The 15567-nt window shown below is 41.6% G+C and overlaps 1 protein-coding gene across 3 annotated transcripts in view; it reads left to right on the top strand.

Annotated features, from left to right (window-relative positions):
- Window positions 1-15567, top strand: part of stard13b (StAR related lipid transfer domain containing 13b) — a 426906-nt gene that overhangs the window by 81220 nt on the left and 330119 nt on the right. The window lies entirely within an intron of this gene.

Below are 15567 nucleotides of genomic sequence, written 5' to 3'. Positions count from 1 at the left end.
ATAGGGAATGGAAGATCTATCTAAATGTTTAAAAATAGCACTTTTTCCATATTATTATTTGGATTTCAGCCCAATTCCAGTGGAATTGATTGCTTAGCTGGTAGATAGAAGCAGGAATTTGTGCTCTGGGGATTCATTGGTATGGTCCATGACTGTCAGCTAAGTCTCAGAGGTGTGAATTCAAATCAAGGAGGGCCAGGAGAGTGCAAAGTGAAGATCAAGAAAAAAAAGAAGTGAGCGGGTGAGTATCAAGGGCAACATTGATACTCTTGGGCAGATCTCAGTAAGCCTCTACAGCTGAAGAAAGGAGCTGTCTAAAGAGGTTATGTTTAATTCAGCAATGTATCTTATTACTTGAAGAAGTCAGAACAGGGAAGGTACAGCTCTTTCCCTGGTCATCCCCTCCGGAGTGTCTTTCAACAGTAGTCTGCCCAGTATTAGTATATTCAAAGAATCTACAACTTGTTTTGAATATTTGCCTAGGATGCCCAAAAATTGTGAGTCAGGAATTTAGAAGGTAACCTCAACTCCGCTTTCCCACTTATCTCCCAATGATCTTTCTTGTGGTTGCTTAATGCGTACTTGCCTACTTCATGCCCTTTGAGAAAGAATGTCTTGAAGACTCATGACCCTCTGAGGGTATTTTTTTAATGGATGACTAATCATTTTAAATAGTTCAGGTCAATATATATTTTAATTGCCCCCTCACTCTTCTAAATTCCAGCAGACATAAGTCTAATCTGTCTAAACAATCCTCATAACATTACAAGAATTAGATTAGTAAACCTTTTCTGAGCTGCTCCTAATGCATTAACAGGCATCACTAAATAAGAAGACAGAACTCAGTGTTTCAGTTTCCCTATATAACAGTAGGATAAGCTCTCTACTTTTGTACTCAATTCCCCAGCAATAAACAATTCCATTTGGTTGGCTTTCCTAATCACAAACTGCATTTAGCCTTTTGCAAACCATACACTTGAAAACCCACAGTCCTCTTCAATCTTTCACCAGTAATATAATATTCTTTTTTTATTTCTCCTGTCAAGGTGAACAGTTTCATACTTTCATACATTTTATTCCTTTTGCTCGATCTCTGCCCAATCATTTAACCCTCCTGTATGTCTTTGTAATCTCATAATGCACTTTGTATAATCAGCAAATTTAGCAACTATACTTCTGCTGCCTCCATGCAAATCATTATATAAATTATAAAAAGCTGATTGCTACAGCGTACCTTTTTGTACATCTTTCCCCAGCACAAAAGACCTTTTCTCCTATTAACCACCTAACATGGCCACTTTAATATATTACTTCTTTATGCCCTGAGCTTTTATCTTCTACAATAGCCTATGATGTGACCTCTTATTAAACATTCAATATGAATTGTGGCACCTCTGACCTGCTATTCTTTGTGCCATTTTTTTTTTGCTCGAAGTGTAATTTGCTCCAAAATGTAGATTCTATGCTTTTCTGCAAAAGTAGCATACATTTTAAAACAAATAAAGCCCAATATATTTTGAATGTACTCATTTGAAGTAAGTGGTCGCTTCCGCTCATTAGAATAAGTCTTTACGTTCTTTTTCCCACTGAATGTGCCACCAAACTCATACATCCACAATGCACCATACACGCATAACTTGTTATTCCTGTCCATCTCCAATATGCTTGCCCTAATCTAGAGAAGACTAAATATGCAGCATGGTAAATTGAGTGCAGGCATCCTGCTATTGACTTTGGAGCTGTACCCATCATTCCCTGTTCACACAGCATCTTGCTGCTACTCAGCTCTTCCTTCATCATCAGAAGGATGTGGACATGCTCTCTCCTGAATGTGCTATCCTTAAAAACCTGCTGTGGCCATTATGCTATCCCCTTTTTGATATGCTGGCTTGCTTTAAGTAATCCACGTTGGCTTTGCATGGTACCGGTTATAATATAGGGCCTCCTGCCGATGTGCGAGTCCAATAAACAGCATGGTTAGTGCTGACTGAATGCAGGAATCCTGCAAATTAGCTGGTAGCACAGAGATGACATGCTGCCTGCACTTCACTCAACAAGCAGAGACTAATGGTGAACTGCAGTCATATGCCAGGTTACCTACCTAAGATCTTAAATGTAGACAAAGCTAGATTGGAGTTTATAGATTAATAGTGGAGGTGGGACTGTATTAATTTTGATAATGCAGTCTGAAGTTATTTGGTAGCATGGTGTAATTGTTAATTTACTACACTTGCAGCCAGAAACTTGGGCCATTGATCCAGAGGCACAAATCCTACCATGGTAGCTGAGAAATTTCAACTGTAGTCATTAAATAGGTTGAAATTTAAGTTTAGTCTCAGTGGCTTTTACTATAAGAGCATAAAAGCACTGGATTCTAAGTAAATTGGTAAATTGGTTTATTATTGTCATATGTACTGAGGTAAAGTGAAACACTTTGGTTTAGAACATAGAACATTACAGCACAGGATAGGCCCTTCAGCACAAGATGTTGTGCCAACCCTTTAACCTGCTCTAAGGATAATCAAACCCTTCTCTCCTACATAGCCCTCCATTGTTCTGTCATTCATGTTTCTTAAATGCCCCTAATGTATCTACCTCTACCACCACCCCTGGAAGGGTGTTTCACACACCCACCATTCTGTGTAAAAAACTTATCTCTGACATTCCCTCCCCCAATACTTTCCTCTAATTACCCTAAAATTATGCCCCCTCCTGTTAGCCATTACCGCCCTGGGAAAAAATGTCTCTGGCTATCCAATCAATCTCTGCCTCTTATAATCTTGTATACAGGTGTCCCCCACTTTACGAATGTTCGCTTTACACCTCTTCACTGTTACAAAAGACCTACATTAGTAATCTGTTTTCGCATTACAAAGAGGATTTTCGCTTTTATGAAAATTTTTCCATAATAAGTTAATGGTTCTTTACTTTATGCCATTTCGGCTTAAGAAAGGTTTCATAGGAACGCTCTTCCATTGTAAAGGGAGGGGGGAGACACCTGTGCCTCTATCAAGCCTCCTGTCAACCTCCTACATTCCAAAGAGAAAAGCCCCAGCTCGCTCAACCTATCCTCATAAGGTATCCAGAACAAGTGGGCACAGCCTCAAAACTGAGGGGCGATTGTTTAGAATAGAAGTAAGGAGGAGTGTTTTCAGTCAGAGTGGTGAATCTGTCGAATGCTCGGCCACAGACTGCGGTGGAAAGACAGACTACACCTTGGAAAGTTTCCAGGGCACAGGTCTGGGCAAGGTTTTTTTTTATGGAAGACCGGCAGTTGCCCAAGCTGCAAGTCTCCCCTCTCCACGCCACTGATGTTGTCCAAGGGAAGGGCATTAGATAAATAGGTACAGTTCATGAGAAAGTGCAGTGCAGGCAGGCAATAAAATGCAAGGCCATTATGAGATAGATTGTGAGGCCTATGTTATCATAATAGGGGACTATTCAATGGACTTCTGGGGGTTAAAAGCTATCCTTAAACCTAGTCGTTTGTGCTTTTCATGGTCTTGAATCTTCAGAGAAAGGAATGTGTTTTCCTTACTTGGTCTGACTTACATGTAACTGGACTCAGCTTGTTATTTGCCACCTCAGCTCAGGGACAATTATCAATGGCAATAACTGCTGGAATTTATAGTGTTAACATGCCATGAACATTTCCACATCCTGTAAATGAATTAACAAAAAAAACAAGATTTTGGAACTAGCGTGTATATATAATATGATAAATGTAACAAAAACATAAAGAAACCACGAACAGTTTTCATTACTTAGAGAAGTTACTCAAAGTTCAAAGTAAATTTATTATTGAAGTACGTATACATCATGACATACATCATGACATACAAAGATTCATTTTCTTGCAGACAATCAAAGTAACTACAAGAAACACAATAGAACCAATAAAAGACCATCCCCAATTGAATGGACAACCAATGTGCAAAAAACAAACAAACTGCAAATACAAAAAAGTAAGAGAGAAAAGGAAATAACAACAACAACAACTAAAAATAAATAAATAAATAATATCAAGGACTTGAGATGAAGAGAACTTGAAAATAAGTCCAGCTCAGTGGGAGCAGTTCAACAATGGGGTGAATTAAGTTAGACCACAAGACAAAGGAGCAGAATTTGCCACTTGGCCTGTCGAATCCGCTCCGCTATTCAATCGTGGCTGATCCTCCCCACTCCCCAGCCTGCCCCCATAACCTTTGATGCTATGTCCAGTCAAGAACTTATCAAGCTTTGCCTTAAATATACCCAATGACCTGGCTTCCTTAGCTGCCTGTGGTAATAAATTCCACAAATTCACCATCCTCTGGCTAAAGAAATTTCTCTGCATCTCTGTTTTAAATGAATGTCCCTCTATTCTCTTGTCCTAGACTCCCCCACTATGGTAAACATCCTTTCCACATCCATTCTGTCCAGGCTTTTGACATTTGAAAGGTTTCAATGAGATCCCCCCTCATCCTAAATTTCAGCAAGTACAGACCTCGAATTATCAAATGTTGCAGGTATGCTAACCCTTTCATTCCCAGAATCATCCCTGTGAACCGCCTCTGGACCTTCTCCAATGCCAGCACATCTTTTCTCAGATGAGGAGCCCAAAGCTGTTCACGATACTCAAGGTGAGGCCTCACCAGTGCCTTATAAAGCCTCAGCATCACATCCCTGCCCTTGTATTCTAGACCTCTTGAAACGAATGCTAACATTCCATGTGCCTTCCTCACCACTAACTCAACCTGCAAGTTAACCTTTAGGGTGTTCTGCACTAGGACTTACAAGCCCCTTTGCATCTCAGATTTTTGGATTTTCTCACTGTTTAGAAAATAGTCCGCACATTTATTTCTACTACCAAAGTGCATGACCATGCACTTTCCAACATTGTATTTCATTTGCCACTTTCTTGACCATTCTCTTAATCTGTCTAAGCCCTTCTACATCCTACCTGTTTCCTCAACAGGAGCTATGCTTCCACCAATCTTCATATCATCTGCAAACTTGGCAACAAAGCCATCTATTTCATCATCTAAATCATTGATATACAGCATAAAAAGAAGCGGTCCCAACACCGACCCCTGCGGAACATCACTGGTCACTGGCAGCCAACCAGACAAGGATCCTTTTATTCCCACTTGCTGGCTCCTACCAATTAGCCAATGCTTGAATCACGTTAGTAACTTTCCTGTAATGCCTTGAGCTGTTAACTTGGTAAGCAGCCTCATGTGTGGCACTTTGTCAAGGGCCTTCTGCAAGTCCAAATATACAACAACCTACTTGTAATGTCATGAAGAATTCCAATAGGTTTGTCAGGCAAAATTTTCCCTTAAGGATACCATGCTGAGTTCGTCCTATCTTGTCCTGTGTCACCAAGTACTCCATTACCTCATCCTTAACGATTAACTCCAACATCTTCCCAACCACTGAGGTCAGGCTAACTGGTCGGTAATTTCCTTTCTGTTGCCTTCCTCCTTTCTTAAAGCGAAGAGTGACATTTGTAATTTTCCAGTCCACTGACACCATGCTAGAGTCCAATGCTTATTTAAAGATCATTACTAATGCTTCCACAATCTCTACCGCTACCTCTTTCAGAACCCTAGGGTGCAGTTCATCTGGTCTGGGTGGCTTATTTACCCTTAGGTCTTGCAGCTTTTGGAGCACCTTTTCCTTGCAATAGGAACTGCACTCACTTCTCTTCCCTTGCACCCTTCAATATCTGACATCCTGCTAGTGTCTTCCACAGTGAAAACCGATGGCAGCTGGGTGGTGGTGGGGGGGGGGGGGCATTATGGTTCTAACATTTAACTGTTATTCATTCTTTGGGGGCACTCCTCTGTTTTTGTGGATGGTTGCGAAGAAAAAACATTTCAGAATGTATATTGTATACATTTCTCTGACGTTAAATGTACCTTTGAAATCTTTGAATACTCATTTATTTCATCTGCCATCTCTTTGACCCTGTTACTATTTCACTGGCTTCATTTTCCAGAGCTCCTATATCCACACTCATCTCTCTTTTATTTTTTACATACTTGAAAAAACTTTTACTATCCACTTTGATATTGTTTGCTAGTTAGCTTTCATATTTCATCTTTTCCCTCCTAATGATTCTTTTAATTGCTCTCTGTAGGGTTTTAAAAGCTTCCCAATCCTCTGTCTTCCCACTAATTTTTGCTTTGTTATATGCCCCTCTCTTTTGTTTTTAACATTAGCTTTGACTTCCCTTGTCAGCCACTGTTGAACTATTTTGCCATTTGAGTATTTCTTCATTTTTGGAATACACCTATCCTGCACCTTCCTCATTTTTCCCAGAAACTCATGCCATTGCTGCTCTGCTGTCATCCCTGCCAGCAGCTCCTTCCAATTTACTTTGGCCAACTCCTCTCTCATACCACTGTAATTTCCTTTACTCCACTGAAATACTGCTACGTCAGACTTTACTTTCTCCCTATCAAATCTCAAGCTGAACTCAATCATATTGTGATCACTGTCTCCTAAGGGTTCTTTTACTTTACATGGAGCGGCTGATAATACAGAATCTGAGGCCACAAACCAGGCACGCCCAGGATCCTCTTCAGTTTGCGTATAAGGAGAAGGTGGGAGTGGAGGATGCTATCATGTATTTGCTGCACAAATCACTCTCTCACCTAGATGGGGCCAGTTGTGCTGTGAGGATTACATTCCTTGACTTCTCTAGTGCCTTTAACACCATCCAGCCCAAGATCTTAAGGCACAAACTAACGGAGATGGGAGTAGACTCTAACATGGTGGATTGGATAGTGGACTACTTGACAGATAGACCTCAGTATGTGCGGTTGGGAGACTGTAGGTCTGACACGGTGGTCAGCAGCACAGGAGCGCCGCAGGGAACCGTACTCTCTCCGGTCCTGTTCACCCTGTACACATCAGACTTCCAATATAACTCGGAGTCCTGCCATGTGCAGAAGTTCGCTGATGACACGGCCATAGTGGGGTGTGTCAGGAATGGACAGGAGGAGGAGTATAGGAAACTGATACAGCACTTTGTGATATGGTGCAACTCAAACTACCTGCATCTCAATATCACCAAGACCAAGGAGATGGTGGTGGACTTTAGGAGATCTAGGCCTCATATGGAGCCAGTGATCATTAATGGAGAATGTGTGGAGCAGGTTAAGACCTACAAGTATCTGGGAGTACAGTTAGATGAGAAGCTAGACTGGACTGCCAACACAGATGCCTTGTGCAGGAAGGCACAGAGTCGACTATACTTCCTTAGAAGGTTGGCGTCATTCAATGTCTGTAGTGAGATGCTGAAGATGTTCTATAGGTCAGTTGTGGAGAGCGCCCTCTTCTTTGTGGTGGCGTGTTGGGGAGGAAGCATTAAGAAGAGGGACGCCTCACGTCTTAATAAGCTGGTAAGGAAGGCGGGCTCTGTCGTGGGCAAAGTACTGGAGAGTTTAACATCGGTAGCTGAGCGAAGGGCGCTGAGTAGGCTATGGTCAATTATGGAAAACTCTGAACATCCTCTACATAGCACCATCCAGAGACAGAGAAGCAGTTTCAGCGACAGGTTACTATCAATGCAATGCTCCTCAGACAGGATGAAGAGGTCAATACTCCCCAATGCCATTAGGCTTTACAATTCAACCGCCAGGACTTAAGAACTTTTTAAAAGCTATTATTAATGCTTTTTGAGATAGTGATTTAGATGCATATCATATTTTTCACTGAGTTAAGTATTGTATGTTATTAGTTTTGCTACAACAAGTGTATGGGACATTGGAAAAAAAAAGTTGAATTTCCCCATGGGGATGAATAAAGTATCTATCTATCTATCACCTCCAGCTCCTTACATAACACCCAATCCAGTATAGCTGATCCCGTAGTATGCTCAAAGACAATCTGATCTAAAAAGCTATCTCATTGGCATTCAATGAACTCACTCTCTTGAGATTAATTTCCAACCTGATTTTCTCAATCAGTGATATTATCCCCTCTGGTTCAAGGGCCTGATGGTTGAGGGGTAATAACTGTTTGTGACCTGGTGGTGTGGGTCCTGAAGCTCCTGTAGCTTCTTCTTGATGACAGTAGTGAGAAGAAAGCATGTCCTGGTCAGTGAGGGTCCTTGATGATGGATGCAGCTTTCCTGCAATGGCACTCTATGTACTCAGTAGTGGGGAGTGCTTTACCTTGATGGACTGGGCCACATCCACTAGTTTTTGTAAGCTTTTCTGTATAGGGGCATTGGTGTTTCCATACCAGACCATTTTGCAACCAGTCAATATACTCTCCACCACACATGTACAGAAGTTTGTCAAAGTTTTAGATGTCATGCCACATTTTTGCAAACTTCTAAGAAAGTAGAGGCATTGTTGGGCTTTTTTTTTATAACGGCACCTACATACTGGTCCCAGGATAGATCTTCAGAAATGATAATACCAAGGAATTTAAGGTTGATGACACTCTCCACCTCTGATCCACCAATGAGGACTGGTTCATGGACCTACGGTTTCGTCCTCTTAGGTCAATAATCATCTCCTTGGTCTTGCCGACTTTGAGTGAGAGGTTTTAGTTGAGGCACCACTCAGCCAGATTTTCAATCTCCTTCCTAAATGCTAATTCATCACCACCCTTGATTTGGCCAACAACAGTGATGTCATTGGCAAGCATGAGATTGGCATTGGAGCTGTATTTTTCTTCACAGTCGTAAGTGTAAAGTGAGCAGAGCGGGGCTAAGCTGTGCTGAAGGAAACCATGGAGGGGACGTTGTTGCTAATCCGAACTGACTCGGATCTACAAGCGAGGAAAACAAGATCCATTTGCACAAGGAAGTACTGAGGCCCTAGAATGAGAAACTTATTGATTAGTTTTGAGGGGGTGATAGTACTGAATGCCAAGCTGTAGTCAATGAAGTATGATGTATGCATCTTCGCTCTCCACAAGTTCTGGAATTGAAGATGTGGGTAGAAAACAAAGATTTTAAGGCATTTTAACACTAATTTATTTACTGCATCCCAAATAACAGGCTCAATTCTCCGTGATGATGATATATTATTGTGCTTTGTATAAGATACCAAAATGAAATTCACACAATGAATTTACATTTCACACATAGTTCTTTCTTTATATTTTGTAAAATATTTGAATATATTTAAATTGTTTTCAGTAATTGTCTATCAGCAAATAAAATGAGTTCTGTGTTATGTACTAATTCTGACCTTTTGCCTATAATTGGTAAATGAAAAATATCTCAGGAGAAAAAAAAAACTTTATTTGTACAAAATGTAAACTTCCTGGTCATCTTGTATTTAATTTTTTTCCCGTATGTTTAAACAAAAATGGCCAGGCTTTAATGCTTTTGACTTTTCCCATAACCCTTATATATGCAATCACAAATCACAAGACTTTCTATATTTGGATCATGTGAAAGCTGGCAATAGTCTCAGCCTTGACCTGAAGCGTGCAACTTTTCATCTATATTACATTGCAGAATTCTGCGGAAGCATTACTAATTGCTGCAATGCTCAGCATCAACCACCGCAGTGAATATCTAAGTGAGTTTTGGCAGAACTAACTTTTATTACAGATGGCATTTTCCATTTGGATTGTTGGAGAGCTTTGATACAAAGTAAATGTCTGTGCCAATGGACAAAACTGATTATGCAGCATATCTGGAGTGCATTTGTTAAATCCTCTGCTGGAAAGGAACACCAGGAAATTCTCTGTTTTCAGTCTCTTTCTTCAAGTTGTATTGACAGCTGTGTATTTTCTATCCAAAACCTGCTAGTTGAAATTTTGCTTTGAACAGATTTGTTTTTGTGTGTGACCTCTCAGTCAATGTTCATGTGTGCTACAGCTGGAATAGATCTTTTGGTTGTTTATACTGAATTATGGTTCTTTTATTTACTTCCCTGCTTGTGAAAAAAATAGCAAACTCCAGTCCCTTATTTTGATCAATGAAGAACATTAATCATCAGAGCAAAGGATCATAAGTTCAACTTCTATCGTTAATTATATTTGAATTCATCTGCTTTTGTATAGTTTCTTTTCTGTGTGTACATCAGGTTCACCATAATATTGGTCTCTGATGTTCTGCACTTACCATAATCAGGTTTATTATCTCTGTCTTCGATGATTTGAAATTTGGTGAGATGCGGCAGCAGTACAGTGCATCTCCAACACTATAGAAAATTGTGATGTGTATGACTTCAAATTCCAGCTGTCCATAGATATAAGTTATGCTATTCAGTTGTTAGTTAATTTTGGTAAACTTTATGTTGTACCCATAACCTTGGGAAATGTTCACCTCTGCTTCCCATTTATAACAAAATTACGAACGTCAGCATGAAGAATAAGACCTTAGGACCATTAGACAGAGCAGCAGAATTGGGCCTTTCAGCCCATCGATTCTGCCCCACCATGCCATCGGGGCTGATTTATTATCCCCCTCATCCATTCTCCTGCTGCCTTCTCCCCATATGCTTTGACACCCTTATTAACCAAGAACTTATCAACCTCCACTTTAAATGTGCTCAGTGACTTGGCCTCCACAGCTGTCTGTGACAATGAACTCCACAGATTCACCACCCTCTGCCCAAAGGAATTCTTGTATTCTGAAGCTGTTCCCTCCGGCCTTAGATACCTCCGCTGTAGGAAGCATCCTCCACACCCACCCTGACTCTGTTCAGGGCTGTCAATATCCTATATGTAAGAATGACCTGACTCACCCGGCTGCAGTCAAACTAAGGAGGAAGTCACAACCATAGGCTATACTGTCTACGTTCAGTTTGATCCAACAACTGCCATTGCAGTAAGTGATGTAATTCAGTGAGAAGCTCCTTGTTGAGTGGAACCTGAAGAGAGCTCCCTGTTGAACCACCATCCAGGGCTCCAAGCAGCCCTTCCAGATGGGGCAGACATTCACATGCATCTCCTCTGGCCTTACTTATTACATCTGATGCTCCAGATCTGGCCTCCTTACAATCAGTGAGTCCACGTGCAGACCAGAAGACCACTTTGACTAGCAGCTGTACACCATTTGCTTTGGCTGTCTGGAGCTCATGGTTGGTATTTATTTTAATTCCGCTCTCCATTCCCACTCTCATCTCTCTCTCCACTGCCGGGGTGAGGCTCAATGCAAACTAGAAGAAAGCAGTTCATATTCTGCCTGCAATGTCTGCAGTCCAATGGTATGAACATTGAACTCTCCAATTAAAGGTAACCTTCTCCCCCTCTGACCTTTCTTTCTCCCATCCTGATCTATCCCCAGCACCCAGCGTCTGGTTCCTTCCCATCCCACATCCCCTCCATCTGCCCATCACCCATATCCTGTTCCCATCTGCCACTCTCCGCCTCCCTTATTTGATTCTGTGCTCCACCTCCTTCTGTCAGATTCCATCACCTGCGACATTTTGTCACCTCCCAGCTGTTGTCACTATTTCCCCTCTCCCTTCCTCCACCTGCCTATCACCCCTCCTCATCTAGGTCCATATGTAACTTGCCACCTCCAGGTCTATCCTTTGCCTTTACCATTTTCTACCAGTTTTCTCCCCTCTTTCCAGCCCTGATAATGCATCTCAGCTAAAATGTTGGTTGTCCATAGATACTGCGTGACCTGTTGAGTTCTTCCAACGTTTTGTTTGTTGCTTTAAGTAAACAATCCTGCACATTCAATTCCCTCTTCTTTCCTCTATCTGCTGCCCTGCTCACATCAGTCTACTTCACTGCTGATCCTCCAGCTTCTGCAACAAAAGTTGTCCTAATTAACCACTTATGAGTTCGATAAAATGTTTGCAAACTAGACAGGCCATCTAGGTTTTTAGATTTAGAGACTTACAGCACCTTCCGTCCAAACAAACCTGTGCCACTCAATTACACCACGTGTGGCCAATTAGCCTGCTAACCCATATGTCTTCAGAATGGGGGAAGAAAGCGGAGCACCAGGAGGAAACCTGATGGGGCAAACTTACAACCTCCTCACAGGTAGTAACAAGAATTGAACTCAAGTCACTGGCGCTGTAATAGTGTTATTCTAACCACCGCGCTACCATTCACCCTGACCCCCATAACAGCAGTACGTATTTTTCCCATAAATTTCAATGTAACAGAATGGAGCAATGTCCAAAAAAAAGGGTCCAGAAATTGTTCAGTAGTGTAATAGGACAGACTTACAGTGAACCTGCAGGGAAACAATGGAGAACAGTGAAGAGGTAATAAAAGATTTTAAGAGGGAACAGTCACGTAGGTGGAATGGATGAATATGTGGCAGATGACATTTTATGTGGAAAATCTTGAAGTTTTACAACTTGTGAGGAATGATGAGAAAAGGCAATATAAGTACCAAGGGTATAGGATCAGAGATTATTGGTCTTTATATGCATTCAAACATTAGAAAGACTGGGCTGTTTGAGAAAGTGGTTTAAAATGGATCCTGGGCTTTAAAAAGGAGATACATCAAGGCAGAAGAGCAAGAAAGTAATGGTGGCCATTTGTGTGACTCTGGATCTGAAACAACACTTTAGGAAAGACAGAACAACACTAAAGTTTTGAAACTGAATCCAAAGTAGTTGTTCCCATTGGCAGACAGGACAAGAACCAGGGGACTTAGAATGACAAAAGAACCAGAAATGATATTGATGAAAGCTTTGTTGATGCAATGAGTGATAAGGATCTGGAATACACTTCATGGAATTTTTATGGAAGCCAATTAAAATGTGGTGACCAAGAACTTGAAAGAAAAATTATTGTGATATAATTTAGGGAAAAGTTTTGTTCTGAGGCAGAATAAGAAAGAAGTTGGAGGTGAAAGTGGAGAGATCAAGCAATCAGAGATATCCCATTAAGACAATGGGAATAGAGGGGCCACCTGAGGTGACAAGATCAGAGGCTAATCATGAAAAGAGAATCAGAGAATTATATGAAAGAAAAGGTGGGAAAGGTTAGGAGAATCGATTAAGTTGAAAATGACCGCACAGTGACACAACAACAAAAAAAACGATCTAATGCTTTCCCAGCATAAATGATGAATAATCTCTTCTCTGACTTCCAGCCAGGTACATGTATTGATTTTAACTGACGTTTCAATGGTGAACTGCCATCTTCATCAGGGATGATGCCTGGGCATGCCTGGTACAGTGATATTTATACCCCCAACAACACACACAAATCTATTGAGGAACGCAGCAGGCCAGGCAACATCTATGGAATAAAGTACAGTCGACGTTTCAGGCTGAAGCCCTTCAGATTTCCAGCAACTGCAGATTTTCTCTTGTTTATGAGAAACAACCCTCCTCATTGGTTAGTCCTCATACAAACTGGTTTCTGCTGTCCCACATTGTTTACAATTGAATTCCAGTTCTTATTTAGAGCGAGACCGTTGACTTTATTAAGATTGATACCTGTATCCGCTCAAAGCCTGTGAAGAGTTTATAAGAGACACAGCAACTTCCCTGGCTCTCAGTAATGGTTCTAGTTTCAAATTCTTAGATAATGCTTCAAAGGAATTTCAGTCAACCAAAGTTCTGTGAATACAGCACAACTGAACTCTTAGACAAAATTACTTTTAATCTGCTGGTAGTAGAGTTAATAGAGCTGTTCAATGGAGTAGGGATTCTATGGTCACCAGGCCCAGTGTCTGTGACCTGGAGCAGGTGGTGCGAGGGCAAGCAGAAATGTGGCAAGAGAGCCAGAGTACTAGCTAGGCTGAGCCTAGTCTGACCAGGCCAGCAGTACCATCACTTTTCCTGGCCAATGTCCAGTCGCTAGATTGGATTGAGATTGGGAATGAACGCACAGAAAGAGATAAGGTGCTGCTGCATTCTGGTTTTCACTGAAATGTGGCTAAACAACAACATGCCCAATCCAGCTTTTCATCTTGACAGGATGACTCAGCTCCACGCAGATCGAAACTCCCTGTCGGGGAAATCCAAGGATGTGGAATCTGTGTGTACATTAACAAAGGTTGGTGCAAACTCATCTCTAGTTAGCAGTCACTGTTCTGGGACAATTGAACATCTTACTATCAAATACCAGCTACATTACCTGCTCAGGGAGTTTACTCTTGTATTCGTCATCACTGCAAACATTCCCCCAAGCGCAAGTGCAAAAGGCACACTGGGAGAGCTTTACCGTATCATCAGCTTTTTACAAAACAAGCATCCAGACAGGAGACTCCAGTCATGTTAACGTACTGAACATTTTGCCCACATTCCACCAACATATCACAGTAGGGATCAGCAGCTTGGATCATGTTTATACAAATAGACGCAATACTTAGAAAGCCATCCCACACCCTCACCTTGGCCTCTCTGACCACATCTGCATAATGTTCATCTCAGCATATTGATCACTCCTAAAGACGGAGGAACCAGTTCAGAGAACCATTACTGGATGGCCTAATAAGGCAATCTCCATGGCTGAGGACTGTTTTGAATGGACTAACAGGCAGATGTTCAAGGAGGTCACACAAACGGAGAAGACACAGTTCTCAAGGAATGTGCCTCTTCTGTCCTGGCTATATCTATGATCATGTAGACAATGTTGGTACCTCAAGAACGGTCATCTCACGACCCAACCAGAAGCCCTGGCCAAACGCAGAGGTGTGTTCCCTACTAAAAGCCCGGGAAACTGCCTTCAGGTCTGGAGACAGAACACCTCTCAGAGCAGCCAGGCAAAACCTCGTCTTTGGCATCAAGAGGGCAAGGGTCACCTAGGCACAAAAAAAAAAATCAGTAGCACCTGTCCAGTAACCATCCCCAGCATACCTGGCTGGGCATCAAGGGCATTACTAATTACACAAGGAAAAACTGCATTGTCTGTACCTGTGACGCCTCCCTCCCTGATTCTCTAGACAAACTTTATGCATGATTCACAATGCCAGCCATGAAAGCTACACCCATCCAGGTGAGCAGTCACTGTCTGTAACAACAGCAGACATGACAAGGGTCAATCCCCGTAAGGCTACTGGGTCAGACAACATCTCAGGCCAAGTACTCAGGGAGCGTGCACACCAGCTCACTGATGTCTTCATGGGCATCTTCAACACTTCACTCATTCAGCTGCTGCCTTCACATGCTTCAAATCAGCCACCATCATCCCTATACTTTATCATTTCCCAGTTGGAGTCATCTTATATACAGACACCCCTGTGCCTAGCAGCACTTCATATACAAATAATCGGTCTATGTATATAAGCTATCTTATGTATATTTTTGGGGGGGGGTTTTATTATTGTGTTCTTGATCTTATTGTGATTTTTTTTTGTGCTGCCTTGGATCTGGAGCAACGATTATTTTGTTCTCCTTTGCACTTGTGTATTGCAAATTACATTAAACAATCTTTAATCTTGAATGTGACATTAGAGTGGGAGGGAAGTGTTGAGATGTGGATTGAAGTCATCAGCATTTAGGGGAGCTCACCTGAACCTCCGCTATCTATTGCATAATTCATCGTGTGTTTTTATTTGTCATGTTTGCTTACTGACTCCTGGTAGGACAAAGGCTCAGTTCTAAAATTCTCTTGATGATCACTCCATGGTACTTTCCTGCTCCATTTCAACAATTTCCTTCCACTTCACAAGTTTCAATGCTTTTC

This window comes from Hemitrygon akajei, chromosome 4 (assembly GCF_048418815.1).
Source record: "Hemitrygon akajei chromosome 4, sHemAka1.3, whole genome shotgun sequence".
Taxonomy (NCBI): Eukaryota; Metazoa; Chordata; class Chondrichthyes; order Myliobatiformes; family Dasyatidae; genus Hemitrygon; species Hemitrygon akajei.
The sequence above is the reverse complement of the archived record's forward strand: the minus strand, read 5'-3'. Positions and strand labels throughout refer to the sequence as shown.